General features: G+C 43.2%; 1 protein-coding gene across 10 annotated transcripts in view; it reads left to right on the top strand.

Annotated features, from left to right (window-relative positions):
* The window catches only part of LATS2 (large tumor suppressor kinase 2), a 97,627-nt gene that overhangs the window by 41,001 nt on the left and 31,353 nt on the right, over positions 1 to 25,273 (top strand). Inside the window, exons 1-2 of one of the 10 annotated variants that reach the window (XM_070239462.1) lie at positions 10,367 to 12,037; positions 13,193 to 13,380. The exons of 6 other annotated variants lie outside the window; for them this stretch is intronic. The gene's annotated coding sequence lies outside the window, so the exon portion shown is untranslated. Of the gene's footprint in view, positions 1 to 3,069; positions 3,336 to 4,353; positions 4,548 to 10,366; positions 12,038 to 13,192; positions 13,381 to 25,273 lie in introns of those variants that run through there. 3 more of the 10 variants (XM_070239466.1, XM_070239463.1, XM_070239461.1) reach the window with 3 other exon arrangements.

Raw genomic sequence — 25,273 nt, 5'->3', positions numbered from 1 at the left:
CTTAGATCTAACATAAAAAGCATAAATCATAAAAGGAAAGTTGATAAATGTGACTTTTCTGAAATTAAAAATCTTGTTCCTCAAAAGACATCACTAAAACAACAGAAAGCCAATCCCTGGAATAAGAAAAATATTCCCAATACATATATTGGACAGCAGACTTGTTTCTGGAATATATAAAGAATTCCTACAATTCAACAGTAAATTGACAAACCTTTAAAAAGGCGCAAAAGATTTGAGCGGACGCTTCATGAAATAATATACAAGAATGGCTAAGAAGCACATGAAAAAATAACATTGTAAGTCATCAGGAAAATGCAAATTAGAACCACAGTGAGATACCACTACATACTCATTAGCAAGGGTAATATATATATATATAATTTTTTTTTTTTTTTAAGATTGGCACCTGATAATACGAAGTGTTGGTGAGGATGTGTAGCCACTAGCATTTTCTTACACTTTTGGTGGAAATTTTAAAACAGCTTGAGTTAACTCAGGCCAGAGCTCCCGCAGCAGCGGCCTTCAGGCGGGCCCTGCCCAGACCACCTGCCCTGAAGTTGTCCTCAGAAAACTTCAGCCAACTTAGGGTAACTTTCATAATTTTGTTACTACTTACTATCATTTTGTTGTTTTGAAAACAGTAACATATGTTCATTACAGAAAATTTTAGGAAATGTAGATGAAGAAAACAAAAGCAGTTGAGAAGCTTACCGCTGAAGGACAACCACTGGTCAGATTAAATTTTCTACCAGTAATATTTTGATAGATAGACCTTCAATCTTTTTGTATGTATACATTTTATAAAAAAGCAAAAGACAAGAATCCTATTGTTTTGTAATCTTGCCAGCTCTTTGATTTTTACTAAAGGCTTTAGGTTTATCATTTCATGAGTTGCTGCTGCTGTCCATATTGCACTTCTTTTTCTTCTTGTGTTTAAGCCCATTCATGTCATTTTTCAAATTGACATTTTATTTTTCAGTTAAATGTTTACCCTTCTCCGTGAAGGTGTACAAACTCGCTGTGGGGGATGCCAGGATGCCTGCTTTATTTTTGTCTAAAGTCCCCTGATTTTTTTTTTCTTAGCCAATAGCACCAAATGTGTCATTAATTGGACCCCCCTCCTATCCTATTGGAATTCTAAGATCTTGTTTAATTGTTGATCCTCCATTTCAGAAGACTTAGGAACTAAATGTTCTCGTTAGGAATGTCACTCACTACCTAACATGCCCTGGTTATGCTGAGCGGATGGTTTTGAATGAATCCAGGTTCACGCTACAGGCAGTCAAAGGCCGTTGAGTGCACTTGGCACCTAAGGTTCCAGCCTGTGTAAAGCAGAGGTCGCAGACGGGAAGCCTAGGGGTTTCTTTCTTTTACAGTTCTGTTTTATTCTACCCCACACGGTGTCTTACAATTTTTTAAAAAATTTGTTTCCAACTTTCAAAAACCAGGAGCTTTCACATTAAAATTTGGGATTTTAGCTTCCCTTGAAAAGTAGAAGCCAATACTTGTTCTTCCCATTTGGAAGCTGGTCCAGGGCTTTTGGGTGACTTCTGAGCCTTTTCTTACAGCTCTGGTTCAGTGTTGACACAGGGAGAAGTATGGTCTAATAGAGCCTAAACCCCAAGCCCCAGCACAGCCACTCGCCTGACACAGCAGTGAGGGGAGCTCCACGGTGGTGGGGTGGCCACTGTGGCCGTCTGCTGGCCTGCCTCATGCAGTCCTGCTCGGGACGCTGTACTACCAATGGCAGGCAGCCCTAGCTGGAGGGACCTGAACCATCTTCCTTCCAGAGACTCCCCACTCCTTCCTCTAAGCTGTTGGGAGCACAAAACCTGGTGCTCCACTGCCTCCTATGTTTGCTAAAGGAAGAGAAGATCAAAATGGTTAAACAAATTGTGAGATATATATATATACTTATATATAATGGAATATTAGCCATAAACAAGAACGAAATCTTCCTGTTGGCAACAACGTGGATGGAGCTTGAGGCATTATGCTAAGTAAAATAAGTCAGAGAAAAACAAATACCATATGATCTCTCTTCTATGTGGAATCTATAACAAAAGAGAAAAAAACCCAAACTCATAGATAAAACAGGTTGGTGGCTGCCAGAGGCAGAGGGTGGCGAAGTGGGGAAAATGGGTGAAGGGAGTCAAAAGGTAAAAATTAAAAAATTTAAAAGATAGTAACAGGAGTAGTAATAGTAATTGTTACTATTGTTACTGCTGTTATTATGACAAAGGACACCCAGACAAAAGATTATCATTCCCACATTGGGGCAAGTTGGCTGTTTAAAGTTCTGTCTTGCTTTATGTGACTTACAATGCACTTTGAGGGCAATGCACCACGGATGTTAAGGGAAAAACAGAATTAAAAAATGCCTGGGTGAGGGGAGTATAAAACACCAGCCACTGGCAAAGCATCCAACTGGAGAGTAAAACTGGATTTTTTTTTTTTTTTTAAAGATTAGCACCTGAGCTAACAACTATTGCCAATCTTCTCCTTTTTTTCCCTGCTTTTTCTCCCCAACCCCCGCCCCCAGTACATAGTTGTGTATTTTAGTTGTGGGTCCTTCTAGTTGTGGCATGTGGGACGCCACCTCCGCGTGGCCTGAGTCTACGCCCAGGATCCGAACCGGCAAAACCCTGGGCCACCAAAGCTGAGCGTGCAAACTTAACCACTGGGCCATGGGGCCGGCCCCGGAAATTTTTTATACTTACTTTTTTGTATACAATTGAGCTAATAGACGTGTCCCAGAAAAGGTTATTGTTCCTATTAAAGCAGGGCATTGTGGCTTTTTTCTCCCCGAAAGAGTTATCTGGAAAATCCCTTTGTGAATACACTGAGGATCTTTTATTCTCAGTTAGGGTGAAGAACTCTCTCTGTCAACTTCAATTCTCGAAAGCACATCAGTGAAACCCCCACTTTCGTACTAAGTTGACGGTGTTTGTGTCTGTAACAGCCATCATCTCTGTCCCCTGCTTAGCTGAGTATTCCGTTTCTCTGACCAGGTAGTAAACACGGGATTCCTAAGCTCTCCTCTGGCTGTGGTGGGGCTCACTTCGTCTCTTCAAGCATCTGCGAAGGAGACGAGATTGATTCTCTGTGGCTGGAGCTGGGGAGCAGGCCACGTGGACCCACCTGTGGTGTCAGAGGAGGCGCTCTCTCGCGGTGCAGTCGGAGGGGAGATGTGGGGCGGTGGGCTCCACTGCCGTGGAGGGAGAGGGGCCGGGTGTGGGGGAGTCCGGAGCGTCGAGGGCAACGTGTGAAATGGAGTCACAGCTCTCAACCCTGACAGCGACAGACCAGTGGGGAACTCTGGAAACACGCGCGTGAGCAAACACACGCCCGCTCTCTCCCATCCACTTGCTCACAGGCCTGGGCGGCCGCCCCAGCCGTGGTGATTTAGTTTGTCTTGGGTGGGTTCTGGGCATCAGTATTTTTACAAACTCCTCAACCAGTTTGACAACCCCCTGGACTAGTCTTCTCAGCTGTGTCATCTCTCTCTTTCACTTTTATCCCAATGACTTTAGTGTCACAAATGAAGTAGCTCTTCTGATTTGAGGACGAAAGTACGGAAAGCACGGGGCGGCTGGGCGGCAGGGGCGGTGGCGCGTGCGGGGCGGTGGGCGCGGGCGCGGGGCTGTCGGGACGGTGGGCGCGGGCGCGGGGCTGTTGGGACGGTGGGCGCGGGGTCGGGTTGGGGCGGGGCGGCGGGGCTCCGGGCGGCGGGCGTGGGGTGTGGGGCGCCTGCGGGACGGCGGGTGACCGAGGCTTGGGCAGTTTCTACTGAGGACGGTAGGAAAACTGAGCGTGTGGACGTTGTCACGTTTAAGCACATTGGAGTAAAAGCTTGGAAAAGGGTTTTGTGTTCGCTGGAACCTTTACTGTGACAGAGTGCGGGGGCGGGGGCGGGGGCGCGGGCGGGGCGTGGGCGGCGCGCGGCCGGCGCTGACGCTGGGCGAGGCGCGCAGGAGCCGTCCTTCTCACTGCCGGCTCCCCTTACAAGATTTCTCGAACGGAAAGTGTTTTCACGGGCGTATCTGATGTACACAGTAAGCCCCAGGCGTCACCTCAGGAAACGCCTTTGAGTTTCTGAAAAAAATCGAGGACACCTTCCTCACTGCTGGGTGGCGTGAGGAGTGAACGGAGAGAGCAGAAGGCTTGACTCGCGCGTCGTGGGCTCCGCCGAAGGGCGCCCGCTCGGGGCCGGGGGCCGGGGGCCATGGCGCCGGGAGGCAGGCCTGGCCGCGGCTTCGGCTTGCGTGTGTGGAAGCGGCCGCCTGCTCCGTGCGGGGCAGGGGGAGCTTGTCGCAGGCGCGCGGCGGAAACGCTGTTCTCTGGAAGCGTGCTTCCTGGTGGAGGGCAGCCCGGGTGGAGGCGGGTCCCGTCAGTGGAGGCGGCCGGCCTTGCGGGCATGGCTCTCGCCGCCCCCGCGGTGGAGGCCGGGGTGCCGTGTTTTACGGGGGGGGCATTGTTTGTGACCTTCTGGCTGCGTTTGACAGAAATTAGTGGTGATTTTTTTTCCCCTTAACGTTTCTGTGGTAAGTAGAAAGTGGGTCTCGTGAACTGCAAATGCTGTTTTTCATGGAGGTTGGTTTTCTCACGTGCTCCTCTGAGGAACCCCCAGTCGGTTGCCCCGTGCCCGGAAGCTGTGCCGCGGGCTCTGTGGTTTGCATTCTGCGTCTGGAACTTTCGGCGGCCGCTCTGAACAGCCAGCCACTTTGGGATCTTCGCTCCCCTGGGACACGGGCTGCGGGACTTGCAAACGCCAGAAATTCCTTGCCGCTTTGGTGGAAAATCTTGGCAGGCTCTCTGTCACAGTGGGAGTTTGTGTTCTGCGTCAGGTGTGTTGTTGGTAAACTGATTGATTTTAGGGTCTGTATGGAAGGGAAAGGACGGACACACATCTTCCCTTCGCTACTCTGGTGGAGTGGGAAGCCGTGAACAAGAAAACGCAGGTTCCCTGTTGTGTGGAAAAGTGTGCCAATGGAAAAACAAATAAACAAGGTGTTTTTTGAGAAACTAAAAATATTTCATTAAAAGTTCAAGCAAAAATACAACATGATTTTATTTTTCTAAATGTACAGTTCAGCGAAAACGACCTTTTAGCTGCATGTTGTTACTATAATACTAACATTCGCTAGCACCATCCTAAGTGCTTAAGACATAGTAAGAGGTAGGTGTGAAAAAACTACAGGTGGGTGTGCTTGTTAAATGTACTTGACAGAGGAGGAAGAGTGACAGGGTGACTAAGGAATGTCCCTCAGACTGCACAGGTAGACTGAGGCTGATCCAGGGTTCAAACTCGGGGCACGTGGCTCCTACCTACTTACCCCTGGGCCACTAACAGGACAGGCTGGGTAAAAGGGTTGCTGCAGAAAAGTAGGAAGGAAAGTTAGAAAGAGTGACTCATTTGTTTTCTGAGAGTATTGGTATGAAACATCGTATCACTCTTGGGCATCTGGGTGACAGATACCAGAAACGTGACCTCAGCCTTCCTGCCCCCCTGCTGCCCGAGCAGGGTGTGGTCAGCCGTGGTGATTCCTGCCTTTCCTCCATCGAAGCCAGGTGATCCTGCCAGAACCCTCCCTGCCCCTTCTGAACCCTTGCGCCCTCACACACTGTTTGCATCTGCCCTGTGGCATGGTTTTGTTTTCGGTGTCAACGCCTTATCACTTTGTAGTAGTAAATTCCTTCAACGCCATTGCAGACAGAGCCCAACACCCCACACTTAACAAATGCTGTGGGTAGGACTGTCCATTCCAAACCAGGAAGAAACTTGCCTTCATTTATTTCCGTAAGGAGTATTTATTTTTTATTTTTTTTTTTTTTTAAAGATTTTATTTTTTCCTTTTTCTCCCCAAAGCCCCCCAGTACATAGTTGTATATTCTTCGTTGTGGGTCCTTCTAGTTGTGGCATGTGGGACGCTGCCTCAGCGTGGTCTGACGAGCAGTGCCATGTCCGCGCCCAGGATTCGAACCAACGAAGCACTGGGCCGCCTGCAGCGGAGCGCGCGAACTTAACCACTCGGCCACGGGGCCAGCCCCTCCGTAAGGAGTATTTAAACAAATGTTTACTTTCTCGTTGAATTCTAAATACTTTACACATACCTGAGGGAATGTCTTAGATTTTAGAGACTTTTTTTTTTGCATTTTTTTTTTTATTAGTATCATGGTAGATTACAACCTTGTGAGATTTCAGTTGTACATTATTGTTAGACATGTTGTGGGTACACCACTTCCCCCTTTGTGTCCTCCCCGCTCCTCCCCTTTTCCCTGGTAACCAATCAGTTCTCCTTGTCAATATGTTAACTTCCACCTATGAGTGGAGTCATATAGAGTTCATCTTTCTCTGTCTGGCTTATTTCACTTCACATAATACCCTCGAGGTCCATCCATGTTGCTGCAAATGGACCAATTTTGTCTTTTTTTATGGCTGAGTAGTATTCCATTGTGTCTATATACCATATCTTCTTTATCCAATCGTCAGTTTCTGGGCATGTAGGTTGGTTCCACGTCTTGGCTATTGTAAATAATGCTGCGATGAACATAGGGGTGCAAGGGACTCTTGGGATTTGTGATTTCAGGTTCTTAGGGTAGATACCCAGTAATGGGATGGCTGGGTCATAGGGTATTTCTATTTTTAACTTTTTGAGAAATCTCCATACTGTTTTCCACAGTGGCTGTACCAGTTTGCATTCCCACCAACAGTGTATGAGGGTTCCTTTTTCTCCACAACCTCTCCAACATTTGTCGCTCTTGGTTTTGGATGTTTTTGCCAATCTAACGGGTGTAAGGTGATATCTTAGTGTAGTTTTGATTTGCATTTCCCTGATGATTAGCGATGATGAACATCTTTTCATGTGTCTATTGGCCATACTTATATCTTCTTTTGAGAAATGTCTGTTCATGTCCTCTGCCCATTTTTTGATCGGGTTGTTTGTTTTTTTGTTGTTAAGCTGTGTGAGTTCTTTGTATATTATGGAGATTAACCCTTTGTGGGATAAGTGGCTTGTAAATATTTTTTCCCAATTAGTGGGCTGTTTTTTTGTTTCAATCCTGTTTTCCCTTGCCTTGAAGAAGCTCTTTAGTCTGATGAAGTCCCATTTGTTTATTCTTTCTATTGTTGCCCTCAACTGAGGAGTTATAGTGTCCGAAAAGATTCTTTTGAAACTGATGTCAAAGAGTGTACTGCCTATATTCTCTTCCAAAAGACTTATTGTCTCAGGCCTAATCTTTAGGTCTTTGATCCATTTTGAGTTTATTTTGGTGTGTGGTGAAAAAGAATGGTCAATTTTCAATCTTGTGCATGTGGCTGTCCAGTTTTCCCAGCACCATTTGTTGGAGAGACTTTCTTTTCTCCATTGTAGGCCCTCTGCTCCTTTGTCGAAGATTAGCTGTCCATAGATGTGTGGACCTGTTTTTGTACCAGTACCATGCTGTTTTGATCACTGTAGCTTTGTAGTATGCTTTGAAATCGGGGATTGTGATTCCTCCGGCTTTGTTTTTCTTACTCAGGATTGCTTTAGCAATTCACGGTCTTTTGTTGCCCCATATGAATTTTAGGATTCTTTGTTAAATTTCTGTAAAGAATGTCCTTGGGATTCTGATTGGGATAGCATTGAATCTGTAGATTGCTTTAGGTAGTATGGACATTTTAACTATGTTTATTCTTCCAATCCATGTGCATGGAATGTCTTTCCATCTCTTTATGTCATTGTCAATTTCTTTCAAGAAAGTCCTGTAGTTTTCATTGTATAAATCCTTTACTTCCTTGGTTAAATTTATCCCAAGGTATTTTATTCTTTTTGTTGCGATTGTGAATGGGATTGAGTTCTTGAGTTCTTTTTCTGTTAGTTCATTGTTGTGTATAGAAATGCTACTGATTTATGTATGCTGATTTTATACCCTGCTACTTTGCTGTAGTTGTTGATTGTTTTTAATAGTTTTTCTATGGATTCTTTGGGGTTTTCTATATATAAGATCATGTCGTCTGCAAACAGGGAGAGTTTTACTTCTTCATTACCTATTTGGATTCCTTTTATTTCTTTTTCCTGCCGAATTGCTCTGGCCAACACCTCCAGTACTATGTTGAATAGGAGTGGTGTTGTTCCTGTCCTCAGAGGGATGGCTTTCAGTTGTTGTCCATTGAGTATGATGTTGGCTGTGGGTTTGTCATATATGGCCTTTATTGTGTTGAGGTACTTTCCTTCTATACCCATTTTATTGAGGGTTTTTATCATAAATGGATGTTGGATCTTGTCAAATGCTTTCTCTGCATCTATTGAGATGATCATGTGGTTTTTGTTTTTCATTTTGTTGATGTAGTGTATCACGTTGATTGATTTGCGGATGTTGAACCATCCCTGTGTCCCTGGTATAAAATCCACTTGGTCGTGGTGTATAATCTTTTTGATGTATTGCTGTATTTGGTTTGCCAGAATTTTGTTGAGGATTTTTGCATCTATGTTCACCAGTGATATCGGCCTGTAGTTCTCCTTCTTTGTGTTGTCCTTGTCAGGTCTGGGGATCAGAGTGATGTTGGCTTCATAGAATGTGTTAGGGAGTACTCCATCTTCCTCAATTTTCTGGAATAGTTTGAGAAGGATAGGTATTAAATCTTCTTTGAATGTTTGGTAGAATTCTCCAGAGAAGCCGTCTGGTCCTGGACTCTTATTTTTGGGGAGGTTTTTGATTACTGTTTCTATTTCCTTACTTATGATTGGCCTATTCAGATTCTCCATTTCTTCCTGGTTCAGTTTGGGGAGGTTGTAGGAGTCTAGGAATTTGTCCATTTCTTCTAGGTTGTTCAATTTGTTGGCATATAGTTTTTCATAGTATTCTCTTATGATCTCTTGTATTTCATTGGTATCTGTTGTGATTTCTCCTCTTAGAGACCTTTTTAACCTGTCAGTCTGCATATCTATCAACCAACTACTTGATGATCCCACGTGTAAGTGAAATCAATCCAGAAGAGGGAACTGGATAAGCTAAATTTCCCACTGCTACATGATAGCTTTAAATTGAGAGAATATGAAGAGGCTAATTGAAGGGATGGCATTTTCAAAAGTCACACATTATTAGTATGAAGACGTGAGTTATCTTTTTAGGCAAGGTGTTTGTTGCTGACAGCACCCAAGCATTTTCAGTAAAGTGTTTTTGTAACTGCAGAGTGAGATCCTTGACTGGATCCAGTAATCAATTTTGTGGGTTGTGGGTTGTGAATAACCACACAAAGAATCACATCACATGTAAATAAGGGTAAGTGTTGTTTTCATGAAATTGTGAGTCATAGAAAAAATAAAATGACAAAGCACAGCTCGAGAGAGTGTGCTGATTCTTCCTGCATGGGAGGATGACGGGAGCCACTCAGCTTCCCTTCCTCGTGCAGGCTGCCTTTCAGCACAGGCGCGTCTCGAAGGGCTCTCCTGGTGGAAGGGCTCTCCTGGTGGTTTGTTGCTGCCTGTAGCTACTGTGATGCTTCAAATGCCTCGGAACTCGGAGAGAGAAGCATTTGTGATGAGGACGAGTTTGTTTCTGGTTTTGCCGTGTTGTATGGGACGTGTTTTTTTCTCATGAATAATTTGGTGCCCTAATTAGTCATTTCTGAGCATAAAAGCCTGGATGAGGGTCGTGCGTGGTGGTGTCCTTTGTCTTGATTTCCGTTGTCTTAGGGAGCTGGACTTAACAGCAGGAAACAAGGTAGGCAGTTATGGATTCTGCCCGTGGTAGAGTTACTTCAAGCATTGTATGGAGTTTTAGAAGTGAGGGGTTTTCTGGCTTTCTCAGTGTGAAATTAACAAACCAGGCGCCTGCTGTTAGTGTAGAGAAACTCTTGGTTTTTACTTGCAGTCACGTAAAAGGCTGCACTCACTGTCAGTATTCGTGGCAGAGTGCTAATGTTTTCTAGGTGCAAGATGAGGGTGAAATTCGAAGAAAGATAGTTTTTTTCCCCCGGGCATTTCTAAAGGAATGAACTGGTATAAAATGGGAGACTGCTGGTTATAGAAAATTAATTTTTGACAGTCTCCTGAGTTCTACTTATAACATCTACCTGGGAAAATTTTTTAAATTGGGCATTAGTGAAGCCGAAGATATTTTGCTTGTCTTCTTATTACAAGAGTTTATAAGTAAGTTTTATTTGGGTTTTAGGTGAGTTAAAGTGTATAGTGTGGATTACTATACTGTTTGCCATGTGAGATGTTTTTAATTATGTGTGGATGTTTCTTTCAACACATCTCAGAAATTGTACACAAGAGGATAAGCTGTCGAATCTCTGCCACAATCCTGGTCCTCCCTGAGTCTGAAACGTGGGGCTTCTCCCAGGGCAGGATCCTGGTGAAACAGCACAAAACCAAACCCTAGCCCAACATAAGCAGCACCTCTGCTTGCTCTGGTCAGTTCTGTAGCTGCCTGTGCCTTTATCTCTACAGCCAGTCTGGACTTTTACCACGAGCAGCTGATGTATGAACTCCTCAGTGTGAGGAATTTGATGAAGGAGGAGTGGTAGAGAAGTGTACTAAACCCTGCTTGCCAAAGGGCAGTATCGTTCATTTCAGTAGTAATCTAAATATTACTATGTCAAGAGAGTTACGCAGTTTTATCTAGGACACCATAAATTTGAAACTCAGAAGGATTTCTTAACGTCAGTTATTCCATACATATTGTGTAGTGGCAGGTGTGTGTCGTGCACTGTGTTAGGCCCCAGGGGCACGATAATGTACATAATAGCCCTGATGGACCCTCTTGGAGTTTACAGCCAGCTAACAAGTACATTTTCAAGACTAAATTGTCATAAAACAGACAAGGTCTTAGAATAGTTTAGATTGCCCAGCTGGAAAAAGAATGTTATGTTATTTGTGACTGTCTGAGAAAGGGTTTTCATTTGGTTGAACCTGTAGAGTTAAACTACTCAGTAAACTTTTTAAAGCATCATGTTCCTTCTTTCTTTGGCCCTGTGATGTTTATTTGTGATGCTCATATTGGACTTTAAGGTTGATGGCGGCAGTGCTGGCTGTAGAAAGAGATTTTTCCAGTTCAGTGAAATCAGCACAACCTGTGTGAGTTGTCAGCGCCTTCTGACTCTGGGGCAGATGCGCGTGGCCAGTGTGGCGGGCTGCTGCAGCACCTCCTGAGCAGTCCCACACCCCCTGAAAGGCTTCTCATCAACCTCCTGGTGTATAATTTCCTAATAAATATCAAGCATATATTTTTGTTCAAAAAGACTTCCTTCCTATCAGTTCGCTAGCAAAGGTTAAGCTTTGTTCATGCTTCAGTATTTAACTAATCCAAACTGTACAGCAGTGTGGATTGGCTTTTTGTGTTTGTTTAACCTGTTGTGTTACTACTTTCTTTGGCTGGTGTGTTTCAGCGTTGCAATTAGTTTCAGATGGATTATTTGACCTCTGAGAACAGCTGCTTCATCGCTGATCGTCCTCTGCGGTCTTCTGTGAGGGAACGAGTAGGAAGGGAAGCTGCCAGCCGCGTGAGCACCACTCCTTCCATCCAGGGAGTGGGCACCAGGGTCACAGACCTCATATTGCCCTGTTCTTGATTTTTAGAATAGTTTTCTTTTATCTTTTTTCCCCCCTAAGTTATTTAGCATTTTAATCCTACTTCCTTATTTCATTTTTAAATTATCTATACAAACTTAATGGGAGGACAAGAAAAAGGACATTTCAGAGAGTAAATGAAAAGAACATTCCAGCATAGACATGAAGGGGCACCAGTGAATTGGATCTCTGTCGGGGCCTGTAGACAGAGGTCAGGACTGATGTCACTCCCAGCCTTCCTGGTGCAGCCTTCCAAACCAGCCTGCTGCTGCCTCTCCTGTCTGTTTTAGATCTTGTCTACAGAAAATTGGATTCTTTCCATGGATTTTGGAATTATAGCAAACACTGATTTTTGCATTTATAAGGTGTAATTATGCCCTCAAGCACATTGCTCACGGTCTAAGAAAGGAGAATGTTAGACATCAAGCCAGGACAGCTGTTCGGGTCCAGTTGGGACTGACCGCGTGACTGTAGCTCTGGTGAGTAGCAGTGTGGCCCCTGAACGCAGCCCTGTATCCTGTCACTGCAGCTGGTCGGTTTAACTGGCCAGGGAGCAAGCAGTGAGGCCTTGTAAGGACGGAGGGACGTTCCCCACCGCTGGGGTGTGACCCCCTGAGCGGAGGGACTTTCGGCTGCTTGTCACTGCCGCGTCCCCTGGCCTAGAGCAGAGCCTCTCACTGTTTGGTTATTCAGTAACTGTTGTGAATGAATGAAATATGAGATCATAAAGTCACTGACTTGAAAAATGTCTCTATTCCTTAACTGGTTGCTTTGTAATAGAAACAAGTACTTTGAGCATCTCCTCTCCTTACCACTACCCTTCATCCATGGTATCTTTGTGACCAAGTAAATTGCTGATCAGCTTTAGTCTCCGTTTTTCCACCGTTGAAACGGGGCTTGGGGACGCCTGTTTCACAGGCCGGCTGTGGGGCTGAGGGAGCTGGTTTAGGTAGAGAGCCTGGAGCAGCGCCAGGCCCTTCCGCACTCTTCATTCCATTGTCCTCTCATCCTGCCCATTTCCTTTAAGTCTGCCAATAGCTTCTATTTATGGTCTGTCCAACAGCAGCATAAGTTTCCTTAGAGTATAATCTTAAACTGGTAGAAAATTTGACTAGAAAATTTCCTAGTGGAAGAGTTGAAGCTTTTGGCAAATGTTAATAAATGAAACATTCTATCATTTTTGGAACTTTGTTAACTCTACAATAGCCAGCTGGTGTTTTGCCCCCAGATTTTCCAGCGTTGAGCAAGAAGCACAACAGATTTTTGAAATTCCTCCGCTAGGGCAAGGTCTCCTGGCAGTAGCATGTAATGCGAACACTGTTTTAGTTTTCCATCCCATGGAGTCACTCAGCCATGCCAGAGAGCCGTTTTCTCAGAGAAAAATGTTAATGGACCTGAGGAGTTGTGAAGTATATTTTCTGAATTTTAGTTTACTGGCTCTCTGCCGCTTGTGGGTACAGCGGCCAGTTTAAAAACATGTCTCCCTGTAGTCAGAAGCATTGCCTCCAGCCGGGTCATTTGCGGCCAAATGTCAGAGTTGGTATTTCGCAAATGTCTGAGACCCTTGGAGGGGTGGAGAGGATGCGTAGATTCTGACTTTCAACCAGAAGTTGACATGTATTCATTATCTTTAGAAGTCAGTTTCAGTCTTCGATAAGGTGGAGTGAAGGAAAAGAGATATTGCCAAATTGCAGCTAAAGAAGAAGCGGCAGGAAGTGAGAAGAGCCCTGGGTCCTGCGGGAAGATGATTACGTGGTTAATTGACGTGCGTTTCTGGAAAGTCGTCATGCTGCCACCACTGTGAGGCAGCCGCCGTGAACATGTTGGTATCTGCTGTGATTTGTACATTTTACAAAGATGGGGTCACATTGTATGTGCTGTTTGATTTGTTTGTTTTGGCTTTGTGTTGGAAACCTTTCCTGAGTATCCAGTGATGTGGGCCCATCGTTTACATTTGGGAGTGATTGGAAGGACTGTGGGGTGGGGCTTACTCATTGGGGCTTCATGGCAGGGTGATCAGGTGGAGAGCCAGACCCACAAATGTCCCATCTGGAGGCTTGTCTCCGGGGCACTTTGGCTTTTCCAGAGGAGAGCCTCAGGTCTATGAGGTGTGGGGCAGTGGGAGTGGCTCTTGGAGTCAAGGCAGGGCGGAGGGCCAAAGGGCAGAAGGCAGAGGGCCGCGGTCGATTCAGCGTGTCCTGGCTCACTTCATCCTGCTTTGTGCCTGTGCTTCCTATCTGCTCCTGGCCGTGCTGCAGTCTGATTCCACAGCTTCTGCTTCAGTCTCTCCAGGGGAGGGGGCCAGGCAGAGTGGGCACCTGAGGACGCAGGAGCTCTGCATCTAGACCTCCAGCAACACGCCCTCTTTTCCACCCCACGCCTCATCCTCTCCAGCCCTGTGGGCTCACAGCACGCACTTGGGTGTGTCATACTCTTATGGGGAGGCAGTGGCTGCCCGTCCATCAGGTTTCTGTGTTCTAAAAGGTCCTGAAATCCGTTCTTCACCACTGTGATTGTTAAACAAGAGCTATGATGAAAAAGTAGGTAGAGTAATGAGACAGTGATTTGGCGTGATCAGTGCACCAAGTATAAGTCAAAGTCCCATATATAGTTTTGTTACCCACTTTTTTTTTTTTGCTGAAGGAAGATTCACCCTGAGCTAACATCTGTTGCCAATCTTCCTCTTTTTTCAGTATATGGGCCGCCTCCAGAGCGTGGCCACTGACAGACAAGTGGTGTATGTCATTGCCCAGGAACCAAAGGGGAGCACGCCGAACTTAACCACTAGGCAACCAGGGCTGGCTTGATGTTACCCACTTTTTGTTTGTTTGTTTGTTTTTATGTAACAGTATACAGTCAGGCATCACTTAATGACAGGGATAGGTTGTGAGAAAAGCATCATTAGGTGATTTCGTGTTTGTGTGAGCTTATGTAAGTGCACTTTCACAAACCTAGACGGTATACCCTAGTACCCACCTAGGTTGTATGGTAGTAATCTTATGGGACCATCGTCATATATGCAGTCCATCGTTGACTAAAACATTGTCATGTGGCACATGACTATTCTAAGTATTTCCTCATGTCATTAAATTTTATTCTCTAACACATTTTTTTCCCAACACTGTTTTATTACACTGAATGATTGATTGATGTTATTTTGGGACACTCAGATTGTTTGTAATTTTTCACCCATGAGCAACCCCTGGTTGGATATACTTTTAATTAACTGTCTTGTTGCTAGATATGACTTGCTGAGCCAAATTGAGACCAGTTGTCCAACAGAATTTAAACCAGTTTGAAAGAGGGATTTCTGGTTAGTTGCATGACAGGAGATGGTGGGGAGACAGGAGCAGGTACAAGGGAAGAGTGGGTCGTTCTGTACTTTGAGAAGGTCTCCAGGGCACCGAGTCAGATGTGAAATGGTGCTTGTTCCTGCCTTCCCAGAGCTCGCTAGGTGGTGGGGAAACCACTGTGCCAGACACAGTGGATACAGGCATGAATAGGACTCAGTTTCTGGCCCAAAGGATAAGGAGGCAGGATTGTGAAGAGAGACCATAGGCCATCGGACAGACAGAACCTGGCCCTTGGTTCTACTGTTAAATGTTTTGTGCTGATTGATGATGATGTAATATTTCAAGCACTTATTAAAGTAGAGAGAATATAGAACATTTTTCCACATTTGTTCCAGAGACTTTTAGAAGAAACACTATTACACATGTGGTCGAGCTTCTCTGCTCTTTAGTCTCACGCTCCACCCCCCGACCCCACCCAGGCAACTGCCATCCCAAATTAATCTTCTCATTCCCCATCATATTTTATGATGCACACTATAACCAATCTACAGTACTGTTTTACAAGTTTTTTTTTTAAAAGTCTGTACAATATGGGGCTGGCCCGTGGCCGAGTGGTTAAGTTCGCGTGCTCTGCTGCAGGCGGCCCAGTATTTTGTTGGTTAGAATCCTGGGCGTGGACATGGCACTGCTCATCAAACCACGCTGAGGCAGTGTCCCACATGCCACAACTGGAAGAACCCACAACGAAGAATATGCAACTATGTACTGGGGGGCTTTGGGGAGAAAAAGGAAAAAAATAAAATCTTAAAAAAAAAAAAGTCTGTACAATATGATTTTGCAACTTGCTTTTTTCATTCTTTTTTTCCTAGATTTATCCATGTTGATAGATGAGGCTCTCATTCATCTCAGTTCTTGAATTGTATTGCATTGTGTAATTGCACACCACTTCTCTGTCCATCGTCCTGTCCGTGGACTTTAGATCGTGTCCAGTTGTTCAGTACAAACAGGAGCGCAGCGCATGCTCTTCTTTGCGTCTTCTGGTGAACATGCAGGGACTTTCTGTCTAGCGTCTGCCTGGAAGTGGGATTTCAGGGCTGTGGGAATTGAGCATCTGTAACTTTACTAGATATTGTCAGAGTGTTCTCCTGTGTGGTCATGCCCATCCACACTTCTCTCCTCAGCTTATCGGGGCAGGTCTCTGTCCTCGCCAATACTTGGCAATGTCAGACAGTTTAAATATTTGTCAGTCAAATGAGTGTGAAATGGTCCCTTGTTTCAAAAAATGCAGTTCTATAATTATTAATGATGTTGGACTTCATTGGCTGTTTGGGTTTTGAATTCTGACTTTACTGCTGACTGTATAAATTTGGGAAATGATTACTTACTCTGAGCCTTAGTCTCCTGATTTTGATGAAACCATGAATATGTACATTTTAGAGTTATTCTGAGAATTGGAGACCACATGCACAGTTCCCGGCTCTGTGTGTCTCTCAGTCTTGTGTCACAATACCAACAATACTCAGAAGGCTACCCTCCCAAGTTGAGGAGACCCCCCAAAAGGCTGTGGTCTGGAGCAGGAGGAGCCAGTAACAGAGGTCCCGTTGGAGCTGTGGGACCCTCCTGGGAACACAGCAGGAGTCCCAGGAGCACCCGTACGCGGTCGCTGTGCTGTGGAGGCACGGCCCGTCAGTGCAGCTGCACTGTTGTGCTAGCCTGTTGGCTGGGCTCCCCTCTGCTCCCCTTTATTCTCCACAGAGCGGCTGGAGGATCCTTTGAAAACAGAAGTCAGGTCTCGTGGTCAGAACCTCTCGTGGCTCCTGTCTCACTCAGGGTAAAAGCCACAGCCCTGGGCATGGCCTCTGTGCCAAGGTTTCACACTGTAGTTTCTTCCCCAGTGGTAGTCACTGGCAAGTATTAAACAAAGTGATTGGATTTTAAACCATTGTTGGAAATTGGAAACTGTTACAGAGATTCGGAGGCTTTGAGATGTGAATTAAAAGTTAAACCCCCAGTATGTATCTATTTCAAAGTTACGCTGTAACTTTTCATGAAAAATACATAAAACCTTAACTACATAGCCAGGGAATTTCAGTTTTCAGTACCATATTTCATAACTAAAATATTTATACATTTTGATAAGTTACTCTGTATTTAATAAATTATACTGTATCTTTCAAGGGGACTTTGTAAAAGTAGCAGATTACTGTCTTCCTTCTTAGATGAGCCTGTTACTTTCTAGATGGTCCCAATTGCTTTATAACATTTAAAAACATAGCCACACGGAAGAGAGCTCTGTGTGACCTGCATCCCCTTGATGCTTGTGGGCTGACCCACCCCAACAGAGTGAGGCAGGGTACCTGGAGGCTACAGAACACACAGAAGACAAAAGCAGCTACTCACTTAAAAAGCAAAGAAAGCGAGCTTCAAGGTCTGTGACAACGGTGTGTTTTGGTGAGGTGAGCCCATGTGCTGTTTTCGGGTGAGTGGGCCTTAATGGCACAATTGTGAGGGCAGCATTTGTCTGATCTGGAGGGAAGAGCAGCTAGTCTTCCCACATATTCAGCCGACTTAATTGCAGGAGCCAGGACTGGCTTGTAGCCCAGAAATATGTGTTCTTCCAGAATCCCATCGAAGCTGTCTGTGCTTCAGCTTTGATGACTCTGGTTTATCTTTTGGCCATCTTGATGCTCAGTCATGGCACAGGGTAGTCCTTCATAAATTCAGTCTCATATAGTATGTAACTCATGTGGCAAACAGTTCTTATGGAGTGACCCTGCCATCCACTTGCCTTTTCAAGGATGTGTGCAGTGGGCTTTAGAGACAGGGCTGGGTAGTGCTGCCTTTGAGAGCCACATGCACATCTTGGGGCATGTTTTCTTCTCACTGATGACAGATTTCCCCGCCTCACTCACAGACCATGGCCCATCGCTTTTCTTGCTGTAATTTTTCTTCCTCAAGCATCATGGGCTGAGGCAGAAACTGAATTCTTTTCCTTTATGAACACGTTTTTTCTGTGAAGGTAGAGTTCCCAACAAGAGTGTGAATTAAAATTCCAAATTAACTCCCTTCTTACTTCTGCTCCTTACGCTGAGTAACGCCTTCGAGGCACCAGAAGACAAGTGGCAGGTGGCCTTTGTCTTACCTTTTGTTTAGTGTCTTGATCTCTATCCCTGTCAGAGGCAGCATTGGAGGTTCAGAGTTAAGTTCCTTCTGGACCCATGTCCTGATCTCTGAACCTGCCTTGAAAGGGAGAGAAAGCTGTACCTAAGCCTAGGGTCAGTGCAGCCCTGGCCAGCCTGAGCCCTGCCCAGCAAGGGGAGCCAAGAAGGCTGGCATTGGGTCTCAGCATCTATCCAGTTGAGACCACACTCTGTCAGAGTCAGGCTCTGTTCTTTCTAAATTGTCTCTGTACACAATCTTTTCCTGTCTACCGGAAAGTTTGTTGAGCTGTCTTCTGAATTCTTCCCACCCCCCCCACCCCCCGGCATCCTTCAGCTCGTTCTTTGAAAGTGCAAGTATTAGGTTTTCTTTTGTGTTGGGAAAACATGGACCTCTACCTACTCATGACCCTCTGGCTGATGGTTACTAGAATTTTCCCTAGAATTCTGTCTTCTGTGGGACCAACATTCCTTCCTGTGGATTGCACCATTCCTGTGCTGTCTACCAAAGGCTTCTCACTCTCCCAAGCACTCAGAATGCTGGGGCTTATCTCTGTCCGTAGAAGTGATGGTCTGGATTTCCTTCGTTGTTTCCATGGGCAATAGAGATTGTTTTAGAGACTTTGTGGAAGTGAGGCACATGATGACTGCCCCGTGGTTTTGTGTGTTTGCTTATTTTTTTGGTGAATTGTACAAGCCAAATTTTAGAGTACCCATTGTCCTCCTTAAAAACAAGAATGTCAGGGGCCGGCCCTGTGGCTGAATGGTTAAGTTCACACACTCCGCTTTGGTGGCCCAGAGTTTCGTTGGCTAGGATCATGGGCGCAGACATGGCACCACTCATCAGGCCATGCTAAGGTGGCGTCCCACATGCCACAGTTAGAAGGACCTACAACTAGAGTATACAACTGTGTACTGGGGGGCTTTGGGGAGAAGAAGAAGAAAAAAAAAAAGGACTGGCAACAGATGTTAGCTCAGGTGCCAATCTTTAAAAAACAAAACAAAACAGGAGTGTGTGATGGGGGAGTGCTGTGGCTGGGCCAGAGTAGATCCTGCCCAGTGGAGCTGCTGTGCATCCCATGTTGGACTTTGGCTCTCACTCCTTGGACCAAGGTGCTGCTGGATGGCCCCCTGCTGCCATTGGAGCCACAGGGCTTCCAGCCACAACGCAGGGGTGCCTGCAGTGGGAGGCCGGGGCTAGACAGCCCACTGCAGTGCTGGTTTCCTAAGCCCAGACCATGGGCTAACTGTGCCCGTGCAAGTTCGTGCGTAGATGTACGTGCTGATCGGACCCAATGATTCTCCTTTATAAGACACTGACACTGAACAGCATGGGTACTGTTAAAGATTGATTCTTCCATCCTTTCATGAAGCATTTTAAGGTGTTTTTGTATGTTATGCTCTATTTTCCTATTGCTTTTCATTATTGAAAAAAAAATAGGAGTGTATTTTTCTCAAAAAGAGATTGGATTTAAGTCATCATATAGCCATACCCAAGAGTTTAGTACTGCTTTAAGAACAAAAACGTTTAAAGATACAATAATAATTTCGTGATCAAATATGAACTCAACAAATATTTAAGGGCCTGCAAGGTTGCAAGAGCATGTAAAAAGGCTGTACTTGCTGCTGAATATGCAGCCAAATTATGATAAATAAATGCAAAGTAAGTGTTTTATTATTAGGGTCATTATAGGAAAACTAGAATAATCTAATGGATTATACTGGAATAAAAACATTTTTATTAAGATTCTCAAACTTCACCAGTCACACTAGCAATCGATATTGGGATGATGTTCTCATTTTCTGAAGAAATATTTTTTCTTGGGGTTTTGTTAAATCTCTGTTAATATTAATAATAATCTTATGTATCTGTAAGTTCAACTTTTCAGAAAACTTTCTGATCTTAACAGAAATTAAGTTTATTTGGGCAAAAGTTTAGGAGTTCAGACCACTTGAAGTTTAAGATAAAATAAACAGGTGGACATATTTTCTGGATTATACACTGCAGAAAAAGAAGTAAGAGTCCGTTATCAGTTATCTATTGTTGTGTCACAGACCATCCCGGAATTTTTAGTGGCTGAAAAATAACAATAATTTATTATTTATTATGATCCTCTTGGGTGGCTGGACTCTGCTGGGTAGGTCTGCCGCTCCATGTGGGGTCTGCTTGGGTTCTGTGTGGCTCATTCGGCTGAGAGCTCAGCTGGTGCGCAACATCCAGGATGGCATGACTCAGGTCAGAACGGCAGCAGGGCAGGCTGGAACTCCTGAGGTGGCTGGGTCTCTCGGCTACCCAGGGACCCGAGGAGTGAAAAGAGGCCTCTTGAGGGCTAGGCTCAGAGCTGGCGGAGCGTCACTTCTGCGTCATCCCATGGACTGGAGCAAGTCCCAGTCCAGCCGAGATTAAAGGGCTGGGGAGACAGACGCCACCCCCCGATAGGAGCTGCAGCCCATGCACACAGGGATGGAGTCATTGGTGCCACTCGCTTTTGGATACGTGAATAGAAATATAGGATTTAGGGCCCCTGAAGCTGCATGTGTGTGTGTGTGAACTGAATTTTGGTATATTAAGTTTCGATGGCATTTTTCATACTCCTGTTGACCTATTTCCATAGTAGCAAAAGTAAAATCTTTAAAATTTTAGCAAACATCCCACAGAATCATGGAATTTTAGAGTTGACAGGAACATTGGGGTTATTACCTTGTGAAACCTTGCCCTCTCATTGGGCTCAGCTGTGATCTGGAGAATTTTTGTCATCTGCTCACAATTCCACAGCTAGATAATATAGGCAGTTTTATTATAACAGAATTTGACATATGCGTAAGTATTCTTTTTTTAATTAATTTTTCTACTGAGGTCATATTGATTTATAACATTATATAAATTTCAGGTGTACATCATTGTATTTCAGCTTCTGTGTAGACTGTCATGTTCACCACCAAAACTCTAGTTGCCATCTGTCACCGTACACGTGTCCCTTCACCCCTTTTACACTCGCCCCTCCCCCTTCCCCTCTGGTAACCACCAATCTGTTCTCTGTCTCTATATGTTTGTTTGTTGTTGTTTTTAATCTTCCGCTTATGACTGAGATCATATGGTATTTGACTTTGTCCCTCTGACTTATTTCGCTCAGGTCCATCCATGTTATTGCAAATGGCAAGGTTTCATCTTTTTGTGACTTTTTTGACTTTTTCCCTCTGACTTATTTCACATAGTTCCATCCATGTTGTTGCAAATGGCAAGATTTCATCTTTTTTTATGGCTGAGTAGCATTCCATTGTCTATATATATATATACCATATCTTTATCCATTCATCAGTTGATGGGCACTTGGGTTGATTCTGCATCTTGGCTATTGTGAATAAAGCTGCGGTGAACATAGGGGTGCATTTATCTTCTCAAGTTAGTGTTTTTTTTGTGTTCTTTGCATAAATACCCAAAAGTAGAATAGCTAGATCATATGGTAGTTCTATTTTTAACTTTTTGAGAAATTTCCAAACTGTTTTCCATAGTGGCTGCACCAGTTTACGTTCCCACCAGCAGTGGGAATCCTCCACATCCTGTCCAACACTTGTTATTTCTTGTCTTTTTTAGTAATCGCTGTTCTGGTGGGCGTGAGGTGATATCTCATTGTGGTTTTGATTTGTGTTTCTCTAATTAGCGATGTCGAACATCTTTTCATGTGCCTGTTGGCCGTCTGTATATCTTCTTTGGAACAATGTCTGTTCATATCCTCTGCCCAGTTTTTGATTGGGCTGATGTTTTATTGTTGTTGAGTTGTATGAGTTCTTTATATATTTTGGAGATTGACCCTTTATCAGATAATATAATTTGCAAATATCTTCTCCCAATTATTAGGTTGTCTTTTCGTTTTATTGATGGTTTCCTTTGCCATGCAGAGGCTTTTTAGTTTGATGGAGTTCCGTTTGTTTATTTTTTCTTTTGTTCCCTTTCCTGAGGAGACATGATATTCAAAGAGGTACTGCTAAGGCTGATGTCAAGAGCATTCTGCCTATGTTTTCTAGGATTTTCTTGGTTTCAGGTCTTACATTCAAGTCTTTAATCCATTTTGAGTTGATTTTTGTGTATGGTGCAAGATAATGATCTACTTTCATTCTTTCGCTTGTGGCTGTCAAGTTTTTCCAACACCATTTATTTAAGAGACTTTCCTTTCTCCACTGTATGTTCTTGGCTCCCTTGTCAAAAATTAGCTGTCCATAAAAGTGTGGGTTTATTTCTGCGCTCTCAATTCTGTTCCATTGATCTGTGTGTCTGTTTTTGTGCCAGTACCACGCTGTTTTGGTTACTATGCCTTTGTAGTATATTTTGAAGTCAAGAAGTGTGAAATCTGCAGCTTTGTTCTTTTTTCTTGGGGTTGCTTTGGCTATTCGGGGTCTTTTGTTGTTGCATATTTCTAAAGGATCTTTGTGAAGAATTTCATTGGGACTTTCACAGGGATTGCATTGAATCTATGGATTGCTTTAGAAAGTATGGACATTTTTACTAAGTTAATTCTTCTGGGGCTGGCCCCATGGCCCAGTGGTTAAGTTTGGTGCACTACATTTCGGCAGCCTGGGTCCAGTTCCTGGGCACAGACCTACACCACTTGTCAGCAGACATGCTGTGGCAGTGACCCACATACCACATAGAGGAAGACTGGCACAGATGTTAGCTCAGGGTGACTCTTCTTCAGCAAAAATAAATAAATAGATAGATAAATAGATAAATAAATAAATAATTCTTCCAATCCATGAGTATGGAATACTTTCCATTTCTTTGTGTCTTCTTAAGTTTCTTTCAACAGTGTTTTATAGTTTTCCTTTCACCTCCTTGATTATATTTATTCCTAGGTATTTTATTCTTTTTGTTGTGATTGTAAACAGGATTGTATTCTTGATTTCTCTTTCTGCTATTTGGTTGTTAGTGTATAGAAATGCAACTGATTTTTGTATGTTGATTTTGTACCCTGCAACTGTACTGTATTCATTTATTATTTCTAATACTTTTTTCGTGGGTTCTTTAGGGTTTTCTATATATAAAATTATGTCATCTGCAAATAGTGACAGTTTTACTTTTTCCTTTCCAATTTGGATTCCTTTTATTTCTTTTTCTTGCCTTATTGCACTGGCTAGGACTTCCAATATGTTAAATAAGAGTGGCAAAAGTGTGTTTCCTTGTCTTGTGCCTATTCTTAGAGGGATAACTTTCAGTTTTTCTCCATTGAGTATGATGTTAGCTGTGGGTTTGTCATATATATAGTCTTTAGTATGTTGAGATGCATTCCTTCTCTACCCAATTTATTCAAAGTTTTAATCATAAATGGATGCTGTGTCTTGTCAAATGCTTTCTCTGTATCTATTGAGATGATCATGTAATTTTTTATTCTTCATTTTGTTAATGTGGTGTATCATGTTGATTGATCTGTGAATGTTGAACCATCCTTGCATCTCTGTAATAAATCCCATTTGATCATGGTATATGATCCTTTTAATATATTGTTATATTTGATTTGCTAATATTTTGTTGAAGATTTTTGCCTCTATGTTCATCAGTAATATTGGCCTTTAATTTTCTTTTTGTGTTTCCCTTGTCTGATTTTAGTATTAGGGTAATGTTGGCTTCATAGAATGAGTTAGGAAGCCTCCCCTCCTGTTCAGTTTTTGAGAAGAATTTGGGAAGGATGAGTATTTAATCTTCTTGGAATGTTTGATAGAATTCATGGGAAGCTGTCTGGTCCTGGACTTTTGTTTTTCGGGAGGTTTTTGCTTACTGTTTCAATCTCCTTACTGGTGATTGGTCAGTTTAAATCTCTGTTTTTTCTTGATTCAGTCTTGGAAGGTTGTATGGTTCTAAGACTTTGTCGATTTCTTCCATTTGTTGGCATACAGCTTTTCATAGCATTCTCTTATAATCCTTTGTATTTCTGTGCTATTTGTTGTAATTTCTCCTCTTTCATTTGTGATTTTGTTTATGAGTCTTCTCTCTTTTTTTCTTGGCAAGTCTAGCTAAAAGTTTGTCAATTTTGTTTATCTTTTCAAAGAACCAGCTCTTAGTTTCATTTATCTTTTCTATTTTCTTCTTAGTCCCTATTTCATTTATTTTCTCTCTGATTTTTATTGTTTATTTCCTTCTACTGATTTTGGGTTTTAGTTGTTCTTTCTCTACTTCCTTTAGGTATAAAGTTATATTGCTTATTTGAGATTTTTCTTGTTTGTTGAGTCAGGCCTATATTTCTATAAACTTCCTGGTTAGTACTGCTTTTGCTGTATCCCATAGATTTTGATACATCATATTTTCATTTTCATTTTCATTTGTCGCCAGGTATTTTTTGATTTCTTCATTGACTCAGTAGTTGTTCAGTAGCATTTTGTTTAATCTCCACGTATTTGTGACTTTTCCAGTTTTCTTTTTGTAGTTGACGTCTAGTTTCATATGGTTGTGGTCAGAAAAGATGCTCACTATTATTTCAGTCTTCTTAAATTTATTGAGACTTGTTTTGTGGCCCAATGTGTGATCTATCATGGAGAATGTTCCATGTGCATTCAAAGAGAATGTGTATTCTGCAGTTCTGAGATGTAATGTTCTATGTATATCTGGTCATCCATCTGGTCTAATGTGTCATTTAAGGCCAATGTTCCCTTATTGATCTTCTGTCTGGATGGTCTATCTATCCATTGGTGTAAGTGGAGTGTTCAAGTCCCCTACTATGATTGTGTTACTGTCAATTTCTCCTTTAATGTGTGTTAATATTTGCTTTGTGTGTTTAGATGCTCCTGTATTGTCCTCATAGATATTTACAGGTGTTATATTGTCTTGTTGGATTGTTCTCTTTATCATTATGTAATGCCTTTGTCTCTTGTTACAGTTTTTGTTTTGAAATTTTTTTTTTTTTAATTTCAGTAACATTGGATTATAAGATAGCTTTTGGATGTACATCATAATATATTTTGAATTCTGTGTAGATTACATCATGTTCACCACCCAAAAACTAATTATAGTCCATATAGTCCCCTCACATGTGAGCCTAATCACCCCTTTTGCCCTACCCCCCTTCCCCCCATGGTAACCACCAATCCATTCTCTGTTGCTATGTGTTTGTTTGTCATTGTTTTTATCTTCTACTTATGAGTGAGATCATATGGTATTTGACTTTCACCCTCTGACTTATTTCACTCAGCATAATACCCTCAAGGTCCATCCATGTTGTCACAAATGGCCAGATTTCATCATTTCTTATGGCTGAGTAGTATTCCATTGTGTATA

The sequence above is a fragment of the Equus caballus genome, chromosome 17 (genome assembly GCF_041296265.1).
Source record: "Equus caballus isolate H_3958 breed thoroughbred chromosome 17, TB-T2T, whole genome shotgun sequence".
NCBI classification, from domain to species: domain Eukaryota; kingdom Metazoa; phylum Chordata; class Mammalia; order Perissodactyla; family Equidae; genus Equus; species Equus caballus.
This window is presented reverse-complemented; position numbering and strand designations above follow the sequence as displayed.